This window comes from Heterocephalus glaber, unplaced genomic scaffold (assembly GCF_053883595.1).
Source record: "Heterocephalus glaber isolate CG9 unplaced genomic scaffold, H.glaber_assembly_v1.0 deba00001613, whole genome shotgun sequence".
Taxonomy (NCBI): Eukaryota; Metazoa; Chordata; class Mammalia; order Rodentia; family Bathyergidae; genus Heterocephalus; species Heterocephalus glaber.
In genome coordinates, this window is record NW_028258384.1 from 34,169,972 (window position 1) to 34,191,462 (window position 21,491).

The 21,491-nt window shown below is 38.3% G+C and overlaps 1 pseudogene; it reads right to left on the reverse strand.

Annotated features, from left to right (window-relative positions):
* Positions 1–2,426: 2,426 nt before the first annotated feature.
* LOC147822548 (caspase activity and apoptosis inhibitor 1-like) lies at positions 2,427–3,239 on the reverse strand (annotated as a pseudogene).
* Positions 3,240–21,491: the final 18,252 nt, after the last annotated feature.

Here is a 21,491-nt window from a genome sequence, read left to right on the forward strand (position 1 = left end):
TACTTTCAGACATCATTGATAGGCTGTCAGGAAGATGATCTTTTGGGCAGAGCTCTTCCTATTGCTCTTCAAATGACATCTAAATTGGCAGGGCCTCCCAGTTTCATTGCTTTGAATTGTATAGCATTGTTGTTACCACCTGGTATGTTTTTAGGCTTGCATTTCAGTTTTCTATACTTGTATTGTTTTTGAGTGTATTCTGTCGTTGCACATGTTTCTCTGCTTGGTTCATTCCTAAACTTCTACATCCCCCAACCTCTAATGCACACATCCACACACACAACACACACCCTCCTTGTCCCCTGAGAATTAGTGCATGCAGCCCTCCTCTAGAAACACTCTTTGTTGTCCCCAAGTTGGGTTAACTGCTTTTCCTCCTATGTTAGGTAGTGGAAAGTGCACACAGTGCCTGGTACAAAATAGAGTCCCTGTAAATGTTGGTTTCATCCTCCCCTTCTTCTAGAAGTATCTCTAACACAGTATTAATCACATTATGTTGTATTTTCTTGTCTGACTTTATCACTCAATTATGAACTCATTCATTTATCTATTCATTCAACAGATATTTATTGCATCTCTACTGTGTATGCAAGTTATATCATACCTGGGATACAATGATTTCTAAAAATTTTACTTTCACTGTGTCTTTTAACTCTTGTATTCATAGCACCTAGCATAATGCCTGGAGAATGTAATGCTCATTAAATGTTTATTAAGGGAATGCAGTTTCTCAGTAGAGTTTCTGAAAGTTTGGTCCTTGGCTGACTTGCAGCTGGATCACTGAGAGGCACAGGTTAAAATGTCAAGTCCTGTGTTCGTCTCCAAATCTACAGATGCAGAATCTCTTAAAGTCAGGCTACAAGAATCTGCATTTAAATTTAAGTTTAGTTTCAGGTATTTCTTTCACATTAAAATGTGGAAACCACTGCAATATAGGAAAGAGAAAGAGGGAACTAATGTCTATTTTTGAAAAGTGTAGATAAAATCAATTGAATCATTTTAAAAATGCCTCTGACGTCTGTAGGTAAATTTAGTAAAGGAGGAAAAGGGCATTTGTTAAAATTCTCTAAAAAGGGATTTAAAATAGACTTGGAATATTCAAGTAATTAAAAGTCTAAAGTCTAAGGTGACAAGTGGAATTACTGCTAATAAAATCTAATCTTAATTTAGGTTATGTTTATGACACCAGGAAGCTTTCATTTTTATAGAATTAATTGTATACTTGACAGTATACAGCAACTCTTTGTATGACCTGAAAATATAATATTTTTAAAAAATTTAAGTATAGCACATCAGAGCTTCAAGCAACAACACCCAATGAAACCCTGTATGACAAAATATCCTCCTTTTCCTGATAGCTTGGAATGTAAATGAAATTTGTTCCTTTTTATTGAAGAAAAAAACGTGAACAAAGTGTCCAATAGGATCAAATACCTGCTAAAAAGACTTGTCTGCTGCAATTAAACATGAGCAATTAGCTCTACACTGTAAAGCACTGCCTTAAACTGAGTCCTCTTTTTCTTTATAAAAAGTTTTTCTCAGCCATTTCAGATCACTAAGCCTTATAATGGAAACTGCTACTCAGTTTTAACTAGGAAATCCACATCCACAAAAGGCGTCTTCAAAACAGGGCATATTTTGAAAGTACATACACGCAAAACTAAATTTCTAAACAAATCTAGGAGCAATAATTTAGTATTCTATTGCAAAATATAAGTAGCCTTAAGAAAAACATGCTTGGTCAATCTTTCTTAAAGCTTTTGGGGCCAAAACATTTAAAAACAAACAAAAAATACCATAGCTCTTTCTTAATAGCTCTTAAGATATTAATTTGCAGACATAGGTAAATAATCATCTAAAAAAGTATCCAGGCTAACCAATTATATTTGCCATGAGTTCAAACACACACCTATAATATAAAAGTTTTTTTTTTTTAAAGATATTTTAGGCCTAAGAGAGTTTACCTAAATATGAGTTTACCTAATAATGGTTACATGAGAAATACCACATAAAATCCAAATAAACTTCGGATACAAATTTTTAGGATGTGGCTTTGTTTGAACACATCTAAAATTCAAATTCAATTTAAATAACTAGGCTGGCTTTTTTTTATATCACTAGCCTTCATTAGGGCCTTAATTGCTCTTGCCCTCATCTCAAGTTCTAGCAGCTCCAGTTGGTGTGCAGAAGGTTGAACATCTTCTGGTGGAGGAACAGTCAGGGTGGCTGCTTTGGGTTCCTTTGGGCGAGACTCTGCCAGTCCCAGAATTTCATTTACACTTTTTTCAATGTCTTTCTCCAGGTCATCTGTCTGACCAGCTTCACTTTGGACTGTGCTTTCTGGGGCCTCAGGAGCAGCTGCTTCTTCATTGCATGGGCCTTCTATGTTGCTGTCATAAACATCTGCATTTATACTGAGTACATCACTATCTTCCCCTTTGCCTTGTTTTAACTCCAAACCTTCAGGTTGCTTGTTGTCTCTCAAGGATGAAGCAGAATCTATACAGGTGTCTTGTTGACTGACTAAATCAGATCCCATCTTAGACCCATCATCTGCCTCCTCTTCCATTTCAGAGTCCATACCATTGTCACCCTCAAGAATCTTCAATATTTTTTTTTCAGACAGGAGCTCTAACTGTTCCTGGCATAGTTTTTTAATCTCTTCTATTGAACAGTTCTTTAACACATCAGGAAGCATCGTCTGTAACTTCTTCTCTCCTATGATACAGAAGCACTGTTGGAGCATTTCTTTTTTGTCTGATATATAGAAACTAACTGGTTTTAATGACACAGTCAGGTCCAGTACACCTTCTTCAAGATCACTGTGCTCTGGCAAGAATAATTCTTTTTCCAAAGTTGACAAAAGATACTTGGTTTCCTGCTGCAGAGAGCCCGAGACACTGGAAGAAGAGTCGGTGCTCCTGCGCTTCCAGCGCTCGCAGCGCTCCACGTTGCTCCCAGCGCCCGTGACACCGTCTCTGAAGCTGGCGTTCCCGCAGCAGCTCACACTCCCGCAGCCGCTGGCGCTCCGGCAGCCGTTGGTACTTCCACTACCGGTGCTGGCGAGGGCGGGTACGAGATCCGGGGCCGCGAGCGAAGCGGCTGCCTCCTGACCGCTACGTTTGCGCCGCTTCTCCCGGGAAGATTTCTTCCCCGTCATGATCCCTCTGTTGCAACCATGCAAAGAAAGCCCGCCTTGTGCAGAGCAACAGAAACAGGTCCAGCGGTACCTACAGCGGGCACTGGCGGTGCAGGTTTTACGTCACTTCCGGCCTCGATGCAGAAGGTTGACAATATAATATATTGATTCCCATCTAATAGATTTGAATTGCAAATTATCAGAATATGTCCTAACAACATTTGTGCCTTTTCCCCCCAGTACTGGGGATTGAATCCAGGGCATCACGTATGCTATGCAAACACTACCAATGAGCTGCATCCTTAGCCCAGTATTTGTACTTTGATACTTATATATGTGATTTATCTGATATCTAGTCCTTGATGAGGGATGGTAGTGCCCATTTTCCATGAGATTTTGATCTACTTAATTGTTGTATGTCATATTTTCCAAAAGTATACTATTATTAAAGTGTTCTTTGGTGACAGGTTAAGTTTATAAAATCTAAGTCAATCAAGGACAGACAGACTCTTTCAGGAAGACTTTAAAAGTTGGATTTTGTGATCATGTTCTTGGGCCTGCAACTGTTCTTTTCACTTTGCCTTGATATGATCCTCAGTTCAAGAGCTGAGCTGTTCTTACATCTGTACACAGATGTTTTAAATATCCACAAGTTTGTATCTGTGTCTCCCTCCTGATAATTTCCTTTTTAATTTCAAACTTAGAGTTTCACTGGTTGTGGCACTGCTACCAAGTTGGACTGAGAACTGCTGTTTGTACACTCCACACTTAGTACCATATCCAACGACTTGAGAATTTTGAGTAGTGATTCCTTTCTGGAGCTGAGTGAGTACCAGGACCAGCAGTTCCATTGTGATAGTCATAAGAGTGAAAAATTTCTGAGAGGAAGCTTCATATTGTATGTGGGGAATCTTTCCTTTTATACAACTGAGGAGCAAATATATAAGCTCTTTAGCAGATGAAGTGGTATCAAAAAATTCAATTCCAGGGGCCTGGGATTTAGCTCAGTGGTTCTACTGCCTGCCTTAAAAGTGCAAGGTCCCGAGTTCAATCCCCAGTATAAAAAAAATTTAATTCCATTTAACCTAGTTATTTTTTTACTAGGTATCTTCTCAAAAGAGTTAAAGACATTATATTATAGCATATTGATGTTTATAGCAGCACAATTCTTAATAGCTAAATCTTGGAAGCCCTCTACATGTCCACCACCAGACGAATGGGTAAAGAAAATGTGATAGTTATACACAATAGAATAGCACTCTGCTATAAAGATGGATAGATTTGAGTCATTTGTAGGAAAAGGGATGCACCTTGAAAACATAATGTTAAGTGAAATAAATCAGACACATAAGCTTCAATACCATATGGTTTATCTCATATGAGAAATACAAAGCATAAAAAAGTAAAGAACAAAATGAAAGACAGATAAGAGGAAATAGGCAGATAGATCTTTTGCAAATGGGAAGAGGACCAAGAGATGGAGGAAGGAGAGAAGAGGGGTAGCAGAAGGAGATATAAAAAGGAATTAAGATGTGTCAGGCACATGTGCCAAATATCCACAATGAACATACTCACTATGTATCACAAAATATACTACTAATTTTTAAAAAAAGAATTTACTTACTGGCTTGGATAGAATATAAAGACATTGGCATGTGGTTTCTATTTCACAGAATATCATAGCAGAGCTGATGCTGAAAATACTATGCAGTTCTTAAATAGGACCTGCCTGGATGATCTTATCATTTGCACAGATTGGGGGCTAGGTTTTTAGAGAGTACACAGTATGACTGGGGCCATGAGGCCAAGTAAGAGATGAATTTCATGAAGAATTTGATACTGACTTTCTCAATTACTTTATCGTTACTGAGACACAATACCCAACACACCCAACTGTAGGGAGGAAAGGTTTATTTTGGCTCACAGTTTGTAGAGGTATCAGTCTATCGTCTGTTGGCTCCAAAGCAGGGTGGAATGGCAGAGGAGGCTTACTTATGGATGACAGTGAAGCAGAGAAAGTGATCAAGGGAGGAGGGAGATAGACCCTTCCAGGCCATCCCCGCAGTGACCCACCTCCTCAGTCTAGGCTTCACCTCCCATGACAGCATGAGGCTTTGGGGGGCCATCTAGATATAAACCATAACATTGGTAGAAGAGGCTTTGAAAAAAAGTTTCAGCCAACAATAGCAAAGAATCCACTTGAGAAAACTTTGCAGCTCAAATGTTTTGAAAAGCCTATTAAATAACAACACTAGGTCTGCAAATAATCCAATGTATAGCTTTACTTGCTAAGCAGAAATAATTTTGATATATTTTTCTCTCTGAAAAGTTATTAAATGATACAAAATAAAATCTTTTTATTCTCATCTTAATTTTGAAGTTGGTTGTCAAATTACCAGTTTGGCCATTAGGTGGTGAAAGAGAAGTGTTTTTCAGGAATGAATTAGGTATATAAGGTCTGAATCCTCCAAAGCACAATTTCCCTTTGAGGGAGATTTCAGTTGGATTCTATGACCATGTTCCCAGAACCCACGGTGATCATTTTTTAGAGGCTGTGTAAACTAAAGTCAAATGAAAGGAAATTTTCAAAAATTATCAAAGGAGTACAAGAGCTTTATTTTAAACCATAGAAAAAAATCTGGAAGAGCCAGGCGTGGTGGTGCATGTTTATAATTTTATCTACTCAGGAAGCTGAGGCAAGAAGATAGCAAGTTTCAGGCCACCTAACAAGGCAACTTAGTGATGGCCTGGCTCAAAATAAAAATAATAAAAGGGCTGGGAATGTAGCTCAGCACTCCATAGATTCAATCCCTAGTACCAGGAAAAGAAGTCTGGAAGAGTTTATGATGAAAGCATAAATCTTCTTGTCTTACCCCTTTCTAACCTAGGCTTGTTCCTTACACAAGTTTTTAGCAGATTTTTGTTTGTTTCTTAATAGTTTCATAACTTTCTAAGCAACATGACTGCATATTTATTTTCTTTTCTATTTTAGTTTATTAGTACATATGTGTGGTACATAATATTTACATTCCTTGTGGGAAGTTGGTACATGTCATAACACATCTTAATTTCTTTTTTCATCCCTTTTACCTTCTCTTCTTTCCCTTTCCTCCCAATCCTTTGATCTCCTTCCTTTTTTTTGTACATGTTTGCAGTAAATAATATTCACATTCCTTGTGTGGAGTTGGTATGTGTACATAACACATCCCAATTCCTTTTTATCATCCCTTAGCCCTTTCCTTCCTTCCTCTCCCTCAATCTCTTGATCCCCTTCCCCTTTGAAAATGATCTATCTCCCTACTTCCTATGTTGATAACAGCATAATTCACAATAGCTAAATCTTTAAAAAAATTAATTATATCGGTACATTTTAGGTATACAATATAATAACATTCATCATTGGAAATTTGCGCCTTTACATAATCCATCTTGGTTCTTACTTTTTCCCCATTCCCCTGTCCTCCCTTCAACTCCTCTATCCCTCCCTATTTACAAAGACTTTGTTTCCATTTTTTCTCATGTTAATTCCATTCCTCTTTCTTTTCCCCTGCCCTTCCCATTTCCCCTTCCCCTTTGCCCCTTTTCTTCCTATTTCACATTATCTATTATACCTTTTAGTCCTTATTTACACTTTCAGTTTCTCACACTAGAGAAACTATTTGGGATTTACACATGTGTGTCCTATTTATTTCACTTAAGAGTGTCACCTCAATGTGCATCCATTTAGCTATAAATGTTTCTAATTTCTCATTCTTTATGGCTGAGTAGTGCTCCATTTTATCAAACAAAACCACATTTTCTTTATCCAGTCTCCAGTTGATGGGCAATTGGGCTGTTTCCAAGTTTTCATAATATCTAAATCTTGGAAGTGGCCCATATGTCCATCAAAAGTTGAATAAAGAGGGGCTGGGGATTTAGCTCAGTGGTTTCGCCGCCTGCTGTGCAAGCACAAGGACCCGAGTTCGATCCCTGGTACTAAAAAAAAAAAAAAAGTTGAATAAAGAAAATGTGGTACTTACACACCATGGAGTACTACTCTGCCATAAAGAAAGATAAACGAGTCATTTGTAGGAAAATGGATGCACCTTGAGATCATAATGTTAAATGAAATAAATGAGATACATAAGCTTAAATATCACATAATTTCTCTTATGTGAGAAACTCAGAGTAAAAAGAAAATGCTCATTTATTTTCATTTAAAACATTATCTATTGACTTCCTGCCTTCCTAAATGAAAATTTAGTTTACTCACCATCCCCATTTGTACTACTCTCTGCACTCTTAATATAGTTTGCAACATTTTACTTTTTCTATTGGTGCACAGCATAGGCCAGATTATGTTGTAGTAAGAAGTAATCTCCAAAACTTTAGTAGTTTAAATTCACTAAGGGCTTTTCATCCTACTACATTTTTATTGCTAACTACCTTGGAGCTCTTTCCATGTCATGATTATTATTCTTCTGAGGCCCAGGCTGACAGTATAACCACTACAGAAGAAACAACAGAATGGTAGAGTATGTGTTGGCTCTTTAAGCTTCTGCCTAGAAATGATATGTACCACTTTTACTCACAGTTTTAGTTCTCAAAACACATTGCCAAGCCAGGCATGATGGCACACCCCTGTAATCCCAGCATTCTGGGAGGCTGAGGCAGGAGGACCACAGGCTTGAGCCTACCTTGGGCAACTTAGTAATTTAGAGAGACCTTGTCTTAAAAATAAAAATAATTCAAAAAGGCCTGGGGATGTAGCTTAATCCCAAAGCCCTGGATTCAATCCCCAGTACCACCAAGAAAAAATATGTTGTCAAAACTGACTGAGGGGCTTGGGAATATCTGCAGGAAGAATCCCTGAATATAAGAGACACTCTTGTAACATTAGTATGAGTACATTTCCATTTTTGTTTCATCACATAGTACTCTCCTCACTTTATATGATGAAGTTAATCCTCTTTTGCCTTTCCTTCATCTCTCCTCCTTCCCTTCTACTTCCCAGCTTCTTTCATCTGTATTTTAAATCTTACATTGTTAAGTTACTAATTAAGTTATCCACACTGTCTTTAATTCCAAAAGGTTAAAATTAGTAAAGATTCTTTTTTTTTTGTATTAAATTCTTTTATTGGTACATTGTAGGTATACAACACAATTACATTTCTTATTGGGAATTGTACCTTTATATAATGCACCTTGGTTCTTATTTTTTCCCCATTCCTAGCCCTCCCTTCACGCCCTCCACCCTTCCCTATTTACAAAGACTTGATTTCCATTTTTTCCATTTCTCAGCATTTTTCCTTTCCCTTCTTTCCTTTCTCCTGGCCCTCCCACTACCCCTACCACTTTGGACCTTTTCTTCCTATTTTACATTATCGATTATTCATTCCAATCATTGGTACATTTTAGGTATACAATATAATGACATTCATCATTGGAAATTTGCACCTTTACATAGTCTCTCTTGGTTCTTATTTTTCACCCTTGCCCAGCCCTCCCTTCAACCCCTCCAGTCCTCCCTATTTACAAAGATTTTGTTCCTATTTTTCCACTTTCTTATATAAATCCCATTCCCTTCTATCCTTTCCCCTAGCCCTCCCACTTCCTTCCCCTTTGCCCCTTTTCTTCCTATTTCACATTACCTATTATACATTTAGTCCTTATTTACACTTTCAGTTTCTCACACCAGAGAAACTATTCGGTATTTACACATGTGTGTCCTATTTATTTCACTTAAGAGTGTCACCTCAATGTGCATCCACTTAGCTATAAATGTCTCTAATTTGTCAATTTTTTATGGCTGAGTAGTACTCCATTTTATTAAAAAACCACATTTTCTTGATCCAGTCTCCAGTTGATGGGCATTTGGGCTGTTTCCAAGTTTTAGCTATTACAAACTGCACTGCTATGAAAATGGGTGCACATATATCACTGTGGTATGATTCTTTTAATTCTTTGGGGAAGATCCCCAGCAGTGCAATAGCGGGGTCAAATGGGACTTCCAGTCCTAGTTCTTTGAGGTCTCTCCATACTGATTTCCACAGTGCTTGCACCAGTCTACACTCCCACCAGCAGTGGAGCAGGGTTCCTCTTTCCCCACAGCCCCACCAGCATTTGTTATTGGTTGATTTCATGATAGCAGCCATTCTTTCTGGAGTGAGGTGGAATCTCAGCGTTGTTTTCATTTGCATCTCTCGAATGACCAGTGATGTTGAACATTTTTTCATGTACTTATTTGCTATTTCTACTTCTTTGTCTGAGAAATGTCTGTTCATTTCAGATGCCCATTTTTGGATTGGGTCTTTAAATTTGGGAGGTCTGATCTTTTTAAGTTCTTCATAGATTCGAGATAGTAGACCTTTGTCTGAGGAAGAGCAGGTGAAGATTTTTTCCCACATTGTGGGGTGTCTCTTCACACTGCTGGTGGTTTCTCTTGCTGTGCAGAAGCTTTTTAATAAGAAGAGATCCCATTTGTTGATTGTTTGTGCTAGTTCACGGGCAACTGAGGTTTGGTTCATAAAATCTTTTCCTCCACTGATGTCTTCAAGGGTTCTACTTAACCACTGTTCCAACTGGTTCAGAGTTTCTATTTTAATATTTAGATCTTTAATCCATTTTGATTTTAGTTTAGTGCATGGTGAGAGATACAGGTCCAGTTTTAATCTTTGGCAAGTTGAAGCCCAGTTTTTCCAGCACCATTTATTAAAGAAGCTATCTTTCCTCCAGTGAGGGTGTTTGGCTCCTTTGTAGAAGATGAGATGGCTGAGTGTGTCTGGCGTTGTTTCTGCATCTTCTAATCTGTTCCATTGGTCCTGAAGTCTGTTTCTTTGCCAGTACCATACTGTTTTTATCACAGTAGCCTTGTAGTATAGTTGAAGGTTGGGGATTGTGATACACCCTGCCATGTCTCTGTTACCTAGAATTGCTTTTGCTATTCTGGGTCTCTTCTTGTTCCAAATGAATTTTTGGATTGTTTTCTCAAGGTCTATGAAGTATGCTGCTGGGATCTCAATTGGAATTGCATTAAATCTATATAGCAGTTTTGGAAGTATGGCCATTTTCACTATATTAATCCTTCCTACCCAGGAGCAGGGGATGTCTGTCCATTTTCTGATATCATCTTCAATCTCTCTTTTCAGAGTGCCATAGTTTTCAGAGAAGAGGTCTTTGATTTCTTTCGTTAGGATGATTCCTAGGTATTTCAGATTTTTGGATGCTATTGTGAAAGGAATTATTTGCCCTATTTCTCTCTCAGTGAGTCTGTCATTGGTGTAGAGGAAAGCTCTTGATTTTTCTGTGTTGACCTTGTAACCAGCTACTTGACTGAATTTGGCTATTAAGTCTAGAAGACTTTTGGTGGATTTCTTAGGGTCTTCTATATAGAGCATCATGTCATCTGCAAATAATGACAATTTGACTTCTTCATTTCCTACCTTTATTCCTTTTATTTCTTTCTCTCATCTAATTGCTGTGGCTAATGTTTCCAGAACTATATTGAACAAGAGTGGTGATAGTGGACATCCTTGTCTTGTTCCTGATTTTAGTGTGAAGGATTTCAGTTTTTGAGCATTTAGTATGATATTGGCTGTTGGTTTTTCATAGATGGTTTTTATCAGAGTGAGGTAGAGACCATCTATTCCAATTTTTTGTAGGGTTTTTATCATAAATGCATGTTGGATTTTGTCAAATGCTTTTTCTGCATCTATGGAGATAATCATATGGTTTTTGTCCTTGGCTCTATTGATATAGTGTATTACATTGATTGATTTTCATATATTGAACCATCCCTGCATCCCTGGGATGAATCCCACTTGATCAGGGTGTATGATCTTCTTGATGATCTTCTGCATTCTGTTTGCCATTATCTTATTAATGATTTTTGCATCTATGTTCATTAGTGAGATTGGCCTATAGTTCTCCTTTTTGGTTGTGTCTTTCTCTGCTTTGGGGATCAAGGTGATGCTTGCTTCCAGGAATGAATTTGGGAGTATTGCTTCCCTTTCAATTTCATTGAAGAGTTTAAACAGTAGTGGCAGCAGTTCCTCTCTAAATGTCTTGTAGAATTCAGCGGTGAAGCCATCAGGGCCAGGGCTTTTCTTAGTTGATAAGTTTTTAATTACATTTTCAATTTCATTGGTTGATATTGGGTTGTTCAGAATTTTTAGGTCTTCTTCATTCAACTTTGGTAATTCATATGTATCTAGGAATCTGTCCATTTCTTCTGTGTTGTCCATCTTATTGGCGTATAGCTTCTGGAAGTAGGTATTGATGATCCTCTGGATTTCTGCTGAGTCTGTTGTCATTTCACCCTTTTCATTCCTAATTGCATGGATTTGGGCCTTTTCTTTCCTTTTTCCGACAAGGTTGGCTAAGGGTTTGTCAATTTTGTTGATTCTTTTGAAGAACCAACTCTTGGCTTTATTGATTTTTTGTATCGTTCTCTTAGTCTCCATTGCATTGATTTCTCCTCTGATCTTTATAATTTCCTCCCTTGTATGAGCTTTGGGGTTGTCCTGCTCTTCTTTTTCTAGAAGCTTGAGGTTCAGCATCAGGTTGTTTAATTGGGCTCGTTCTGTTTTCCTAATATGTGTATTCACTGCTATGAATTTCCCTCATAAGACTGCTTTCATTGTGTCCCATAGATTCCTATATGTTGTATTGTCATTGTCATTTAATTGAAGGAACTGTCTGATTTCTTCTTTAATTTCCTCTGTGCCTCATTGGTTATTCAGAAGTGTGTTGTTCCATTTCCACATGTTTATGAAATTTTTTGAGTTTCTTTTGCTATGGATCTCCAATTTCATCACACTATGGTCTGATAATATACAGGGGATAACTTCAATTCCTTTGCACTTACTTAAACATGTTCTATGTGTGAGTATGTGGTCTGTTTTGGAGAATGACCCATGTGCAGCTGAGAAGAATGTGTATTCTGATTTTGTGGGGTGGAAGACTCTGTAAACATCTGTTAAGTTCATTTGTTCAAGAGTTCGATTGAGTTCTAGTATTTCATTATTTTTAGTCTAGTTGATCTATCTATTTGTGACAGTGGGGTGTTGAGGTCCCCCACTACAATTGTATTAGTGCATATATGATTTTTCATGTCCATTAATATTTGTTTTATATAGTTGGGTGCACTAGTGTTTGGTGCATAGATATTTATGATTGTCATCTCTTCCTCTTGGATTCTTCCCTTTACAAGGATGTAGTGTCCTTCTCCGTCTCTCTTAATTAGTGTTGGTTTGAAATCTACTTGATCTGCCAAGAGGATAGCTACTCCTGCTTTTTTTTGGGTTCCTGTCACATGCAGTATTGTTTTCCACTCTTTAACTTTCAGTCTATGAGTTTCCTTTTGAATTAAGTGTGTTTCTTGTATGCAGTATATTGTTGGATCTTGCTTCTTGACCCATTCTACCAGTAGATTTCTTTTGATTGGTGAATTGAGACCATTAACATCGATGGTTCTAACTGATACATATTGAGTTATCATTGTCATGACTTTTTCTTTTTGTTGGATTCTCCCCCTTTCCATTTAATTTCTTGTCATGCCAGATGGGTTCATTCTGCTTTGCTTCGTGGGGTTGTGATCCTCAATGTCTGTTCCTAGGCTATTGTGTAAAATTCTTTGGAGTGCTGGTTTGGTATTCACGAAGTTCCTAAGGTGCTCTTTGTCATGAAAGTATCTTATTTCTCCATCCATTTTGAAAGATAGTTTTGCAGGGTACATCAATCTGGGTTGGAGGCTGTTTTCTTTTAGGGCTTGGAATATGTCACTCCAAGCTCTTCTTGCCTTGATGGTTTGTGTTGAGAAGTCTGCTGTGATTCTGATGGGCTTTCCTTTGTATGTGATTTGTTTCTTTTCTCTGACTGCTTGGAGAACTTTGTTCTTCTGTTGTGTTTCTGGAATCTTAATAATGATATGCCTATATGTAGATTTTTTTTTATCAAGGCTATTTGGAGTCCTATATGCCTCACTTATCTGTAGGTCAAGCCCTTTTCCCCTGCTTGGGAAGCTTTCTGCCATTATTTCTGTGAAGAGATTTTTTATGTCATCTGCACTCTCTCCTGTTTCTTCATTGAGGCCAATCCGTCTTATGTTATTCTTCTGTGCATCATCTAGCAGCTGCTGGATTGATTTCTCATGTTCCCTTATAATTTTGAAGCAATTTTTCTTTTCCTGGTCACTAATTGCAATTTTATCTTCTAGATCTGAAATTCTGTCCTCACATTGGCTCATTCTGCTGTGTAGACTTTCAGTGGAGTTTTCCATGTCCTGAAAATCTATTTGCATCTGTTTTATGGATTCCATTTGTTTCTTATGTTGGGATTCCATCATGTTCCTCAGCTCCTCTCTAGATTTATTAATCATGTCTTGCACTAGGGGCACAATTTCTCCTGTTATCTGAGAAATTATTTCTGATTTCATTTTTTCCAGATACCCTTTTGTTGCCAGTTCAGTGGGTCCAGGTGGTTGAGTATCAGAGTGTTCCATCTCATTTCCCTTTGGGTTGCCGTAGGTGATCTGGAAGTCTGGTTTTGAGACTTATTTACGTGTTTTCTCATTTCGACTGGGGCAGGGGGCTGTTAGCGCCTGCACGGATTATGATTACCTCCTCTGAGCTGGGAGAGGTGGGCCAGGGGCCGGGAGCAGCGGTAGGGATGGTGACCCAAAAGCCCTTTCCTGTGGGCTGGGAGCAGGGGGGGGGGATGGTGGCCGGGAAACCCCTTCCTCTGGAGCAGGAGCAGTGGGATGGTTGCTCAGAAGCCCCTCCCTCTGGGCCGGGAGCGGTGGGACTGATGGTGGCCTGGAAGCCCTTTCCTCTGGGCCAGGAACATGGGGACAGAAGGTGACCCAAAAGTCCTTTCCTCTGGGCTGGGAGCAGTGGGATGGATGGTGACTGGGAAGCCCCTTCCTCTGGACCAGGAGCAGTGGGACGATGGCTCAGAAGCCCCTACCTCTGGGCCAGGAGCAGCGGGACTCAGTACCATGGTCTGGTGGTCTGGTTTCCTCTGCGTCTTTGTAGTGTGGAACCAGGTGGCTGCCTGTCTGCAGTGTGGTGATTCGGTGTCTTCCGCGTGACTCAGGACCTCGGTAGGGCGTGCACAGACCTTCCTGTGTGCAGCGGGCTGATTCGGCATATTCTGCATGACTCGGGACCTCGGTAGGGTGTGGTTAGACCTGCCTGTCTACTGCGGGCTGATTCGGCGTGTTCTGTGCCACTCAGGACCTCGGTACGGCATGGGCACACACATTAGCATATTAAGGCTTAAGAAGTCTTACCAAAAATAAAATCCATTTTAGTTTTTTTGAGTATTCCTCAAACATATTTGACCATGAAACATTTGTCCTGTACTCACTTATTAATATCTCTCAGGACACAACTCTCTCAGAATATAGTTTTGAAAACTGCCATAGATATATAGAGGTGGAGACAGAGATAGAGACACATATGCTTGTGTACATGTTTATGTATGTGTATAAATAGTATGGATATTAATCAGAGTTAATAAGATCCATGGCAATAAATTCCCACTCAAAGATTTGTGTGAGATGAAATAGAGTAGGATGCAAGTTTAAAATAAGGCAAAGACTGTAGATAATGCATCCTGTTGACATGTTAGGAAAGTACTGGCCTGCAGTGGGTGAAGAATGCTACTCTAAATTAGTTCAAATATCCTGGCCTGAATGAATTATCCTTAGGCTACAAAGACTGCAGATAAGATTGATGAACCACTGTCAGTGATCCTAGAGAAAACACAGAAATGGGAGAAATATCGACATTAAAGATTAGAGATAAGCAACTTTCAAAGGGGTAAAGGTTAATTCTACAAGCTAAAGACTGGTGGATTTGATGTTGATTTGAGGCAAGATTCAAACCACTCTTCCCCTTACTCATTTCAGTACTTTTTTCTGTTCCTTGAACTCTTCACATTCCTCCATGCCTATGGCCTTTGCATTTGCTTGTCCCTCTGCCTAGAGCAGGAAATGGTAAACTATTTCTGTAATAAGCCAATGATAAATATTTCCGACTTTTTGAGCCATATGATCTCTGTCCCAACCACTCAACTGTCCCAACAGCACTCTGCTGTTGAATCAAAAAGCACCCATAAACAACACATAAACAATAAAACTTTATCTTCAAAAACAGGTTGTGAGACAGATTTGGACTTTAGTTGTTCAACCTGGAGCATAATGTTACCAGGGTCCTTACATGACTCATATTTTTCATTCAAAATTCAATTCAAACATCATTGCCTGGGATTACACTGCCCAGTCTAAAGTAATTACATGTTTATTTGCTTTACTTGCTTTAAAATAACCCTATTTTAATTATCTCCATTACATCAATAACTAGTATTTTCTTGTTTATTGACCTAACTTCCTTACACATACATGTACCCCAGAATAACTAACATTAATTTCTTTTTGTGTGCTTGATGCTATTCAAAGCACTTTACACGTATTAACTCTTTTAATCTTAGTAATAACCTCCTGACAATAATCCTTAGTCTCTGCATTTTATAGATGAGGAAATGAAGGCTGAGAAATTAAGGAATTTATCCACAGTCACATAGCTTAGGCAGTGGTGATTCCAGGATTTAGACCCAGGCTCTTGAGCATTATGCTACATTAAGTCTCAATGACAAGCTCCTCAAGAGTAGGAATCTTGCCTGTGTTGTTTACTGATGATCCTAGGATAGAGTTAAGAATAATTTTTCACATATAATAAGTGGTCAATAAATATTTGTCAATTCAATAAAAGTTTGAAGACATGGTAATGATTAAGAAAAGACATACTAACAACAAGTCAGAGTAACCTGATTTCCTTCTTTGATGAAGCTAATAGAACAAAAGTGAGGCTAATAGAACAAAGAAAGGGGAATGGAATCTTACAATGCTTTGGATTTTAGCAAAGCATTCCACAATATTTTTCCTGAAATCCTTAATTTTCTAAACCTTTTGATGTCTTTTAATGCTGGTGTTGCTTTTTCCCTCTTTCTCCGTTTCTATGACATTTTTTGGTTTCCTAGTTCCCTGCACAACTTCTTATTCCTTTATTGTGATCCTCCTTCATCAGGCTAAAATGTAGGTGTTGATGAGGATTCCATCTTCAGTTCTTGGCTCTTTCTACTTCCCAAATTCTCTTAGATGGTCTCATCCATTGATCTACTTTTACCTCTATCCTGAGAACACCCCAATTTATATCTCCAGGTCAGAACTTTACTCCAAGCCTGAATAATTCCACAGGTACCTCAAGTTTAATGTATCCAAAACCAAACTCATGGGGCCAGGGATTTAGCTCAGTGGTTCTGCCTCCTGCTTCGCAAGCACATGGAACCAAATTCGATCCCAGGTACCAAAAAAACAAAAAACAAAAAACAAACTCATTATATTCTCCCTAAACCTATTCCTTTTCTTGCATACCTTGCCTCAATCAATGGCATCATCCCACCACACTCACAGTACCAACCTGAAAGTCATTTTTGCCTTCTCACTAATCTCATTCCACCCATACATAAACATTGACCCAATCTTAATGATATTCTCAAATAATTCTCAACTTATCACACACCTAGTAGTTATAACTACCTCTTCATTTGTTACTTCTAATAGTTGTAACTAACTCTCATTCAGTTTTCAACACAGCCACCAGAATTAGCCTTTTAAAGTGAAAATATAAACACGTAACATCCTATTGCCTACAAGACAGAGCTCAAATTATGTCAGAACCATCAAATTGCCTCAAAACTTCCCAGCTACTGTTACACTCACAGCTAATATTTCAGCAATTCCAAATAGCTTGCAACACTGCAATTCTCCACTTCCATGCCTTTATTCATAACATAGCTTCTGTTTTGATGCCCATTCTCCAACCACCCACTCTCTTTTTCCCTGGCTGACTTCTTGCCATCCTCTTAGATTCAGCCTGTGTATTATTTTCTCAAATAAGGCTTTCCTTAACACATCTCATCTCCAGCTGGTTTAGATGTCCCTCTTCTGTGCTTTCAAAGTATTTTGAACTTGTCTCTATCACAGTACTTGTCCAGCTGTACTTTTCCTGTTTGTTCACATGCTTTATCCCTTATTAGATCATGAGTTTCTTGAGGAACTATGGCTGATCCAAAGTTGTACCCAAAGTACCATGTACAGTGCTTGGAGCATAGTAAGAATTCAATGAGTGATGGATGAATCAACTATTTTATGGCCAAAACACACTGTTGGATTATTGAGTTGACTCATAACATCCTTAGTTCTTTTTCACACAATTATTACATAGCGTGACAAGTACAATGATAAAGGAAAAATAAAATAAAAGAAGAAGAACAGCTGACTTGGCCTAAAGTGAAGGGGATATAGGGAAAGGGAGAGATTAAAAATGTAATAATTCAAACTTACACTGCACTAACAGAAATAGCATATATGGATCCAGGGAGGAGATCATGTGAATCTATTTTACATGGTCAAACTATACCCAAGCAACATTTCAGTTGGCACAGTGGGCTCAGTTATTCAATAAATGTCAGTGTTTTGGAAAAAAGAAAGCCAAGTAACAGAATTGGTTGAATGAACAGGAAAAGTTTATCCAGGAGAGGAGAGACTGTGAGGGATTTGATGTTTTCTTCAAATATTTGAAGGGCTATATTATGAGTTGAATTATGAGTCCCCAAAAGAAAAGTTGAAGTCCTAACCCTTAGAATCTCAGAATGTGACCATATTTGAAAACAAAGTCTTTGCATATGTGATTAGTGAAGATGAAGCCATAATGGAATAGGTTGGGCTTCTACACCATTAAGACGGGTGACCTTATGAGATGAGGGAAATTTAGAAAAGACATAGAAGGAAGACAGCCATATTAACATGAAGGCTGAGACTGAAATTACACTGGCACAAGCCAAGGAACAGGGAGCCTCCCTCCAAAATAGAAAAGACAAGGAAAGATTCTCCTCTAGAGTCTTCAGAGGGAGCATAATCCTGCCAACACATTGATTTCACACTTCTTACCTCCAGAACTGTGACACAATGAATTTCTGTTGTTTTAAAACTCATGACTTTATAATACTTTGTTATGGGGGCTACAAAAAACTAATACAGGGTGTCAAAGAGTAGAGGGAGCAGATTTACTCTGTAAGACCCAATAGACACGAAGTACAGACAAACAGTTTAAATTGAATACAAACATTATGGTCATATTATCTAAAGATTAAAATGAACTGCTATGGTTGCCAGCATGTTCCTCATCACTAGATGTATAGGCTGGAGTTTTGTTTGGTAGAGATTATAATGATAATATTAATAATAATAGTACAACTACCACCTTTAACCTGATTTCAACAAGCCAACTTCAAAAAGAAGTTTATGACAATTGAGGATTTTTGAATATTGGTTTGATATTTAATTATATCAAAGACTTCACATTAATTTTAGGTGAAAATAATAGTATAATGCTTATAATGAGCGAGAAAGAAGAGAGAAATACCTTTTAATTATCACCATATTTCCCAAACTGTTATACAAATTCAATGCAGTCCCAAGCAGAATACCAACAGCATACTGTACAGATATAGAAAACAATCCTAAAATTCATGTGAAATCAGAAAATACCCAGACTACCAAAAAGCAACTTTGGGCAACAACAGCAAAGCAGGAGGTATTATAATACCTAACTTTAAGCTACACTACAAAGCATTAGTGATAAAAGACAGCATGGCACTGGAACAAAAACAGATATATGGATCAATGGAACAGAATAGAAGATACAGAGATATCCCAAGACACATAAAGCTATTTGATTTGAGACAAAGGGAGCAAAAGCATGTGTTAGAGAAAAGATAGTCTATTCAACAGGTGGTGCTGGGAAAACTGGATAAAGGGCCAAGAAGAAGCCTTCAAGGCCACTGAACCATCGCCCCCAACTTTGAGGATAAGAGGTTCCCCCAGCACCAAGGAGGAGGTGAGACTTCTAGGCCGCCGAACCACTACTCCCAACTCCAAGGAGCAGAGCCGACCCCAGTACTGAGGAGGTAAGCCACACAGGCACCAACAGCACATTCCCACCCACACACCCCACTCCATGGAAATGAGAAGATGCATAAAGAAGTCTCAAAACTAGACTTCCAGATCACCTAAAGCAACCCCAAAGGGAAAGGAGATGGAACAATCTAATACTCAACCACCTGGACTCCCTGAACTGGCAACAAAAGAGGATCTGGAAAAATGAAATCAGAAATAATTTCTCAGATAACAGCAGAGATTGTGCCCATAGTGCAAGACATGATTAGTAAATCTAGAGAGAACACAAATATAAAAAAAAAAGAGGTGCTGAGGAACATGATGGAATCCCAACATAAGAAACAAATGGAATCCATAAAACAGATTTCCAGGACATGAAAAACTCCACTGAAAGTCTACACAGCAGAATGAGCCAATGTGAGGACAGAATTTCAGATCTAGAAGATAAGATTGCAATTAGTGACCAGGAAAAGAAAAATTGCTTCAAAATTATAAGGGAACATGAGAAATCAATCCAGCAGCTGCTAGATGATGCACAGAAGAATAACATAAGACGGATTGGCCTCAATGAAGAAACAGGAGAGAGTGCAGATGACATAAAAATCTGTTCACAGAAGTGATGGCAGAAAACTTCCCAAGCAGGGGAAAAGGGCTTGACCTACAGATAAGTGAGGCATATAGGACTCCAAATAGCCTTGATCAAAAAAAATCTACATATAGGCATATCATTGTTAAGATTCCAGAAACACAACAGAAGAACAAAATTCTACAAGCAGTGAGAGAAAAGAAACAAATCACTTACAAAGGAAAGCCCAACAGAATCACAGCCAGCAGACTTCTCAACATAAACCATGAAGGCAAGAAGAGCTTGGAATGATGTATTTTAAGCCCTAAAGGAAAACAGTCTCCAACCCAGACTGATGTACCCTGCAAAACTATCTTTCCAAATGGATGGAAAAATGAGATACTTTCATGACAAAGAGCACCTTAGGAACTTCATGAATACCAAACCAGCACTCCAAAAAAACTTCAGACAATATCCTAGGAACAGACAATGAGGATCACAACACCAGGAAGCACAGCAGAATGAACCCATCTGGCATGACAAGAAATTAAATGTAAAGGGGGAGAATCCAACAAAAAGAAAAAGTCATGACAATGATAACTCAATATGTATCAGTTAGAACCATCGATGTTAATGGTCTCAATTCACCAATCAAAAGAAATCTACTGGTAGAATGGGTCAAGAAGCAAGATCCAACAATATACTGCATACAAGAAACACACTTAATTCAAAAGGAAACTCATAGACTGAAAGTTAAAGAGTGGAAAACAATACTGCATGTGACAGGAACCCAAAAAAAAGCAGGAGTAGCTATCCTCTTGGCAGATCAAGTAGATTTCAAACCAACACTAATTAAGAGAGACGGAGAAGGACACTACATCCTTGTAAAGGGAAGAATCCAAGAGGAAGAGATGACAATCATAAATATCTATGCACCGAACACTAGTGCACCCAACTATATAAAACAAATACTAATGGACATGGAAAATCAAATAAGCCCTAATACAATAATAATGGGGGACCTCAATACCACACTGTCACAAATAGATAGATCAACCAGACAAAAAATAAGTAATGAAATAGTAGAATTCAATCATACTCTTGAACAAATGAACTTAACAGATGTTTACAGAGTGTTCCACCCCACAAAACCAGATTACACATTTGTTTCAGCTGCACATGAGTCATTCTCCAAAATAGACCACGTACTCACTCATAGAACATGTTTAAGTAAGTGTAAAGGAATTGAAGTTATCCCCTGTATATTATCAGACCATAGTGCGATGAAATTGGAGATGCATAGCAAAAGAAACTCAAGAATTTCATATACACATGGAAATTGACCAACACACTTCTGAATAACCAATGAGGCACAGAGGAAATTAAAGAAGAAATCAGAGTTCCTTCAATTAAGTGATAATGACAATACAACATATCAGAATTTGAGGGACACAATGAAAGCAGTCTTATGAGGGAAATTCATAGCAGTGAATACACATGTTAGGAAAACAGCGAGCTCAATGGTGTAACCTGATGCTGAACCTCAAGTTTCTAGAAAAAGAAGAGCAGGATAAACCCAAAGCTCACACAAGGGAGGAAATTATAAAGATCAGAGCAAAAACCAATGCAATGGAGACTAAGAGAACGATGCAAAAAATCAATGAAGTCAAGAGTTGGTTCTTCGAAAGAATAAACAAAATTGACAAGCCCTTAGCCAAACTTATCAGAAAAAGGAAAGAAATGGCCCAAATCCATGCAATTAGGAATGAAAAGGATGAAATCACAAT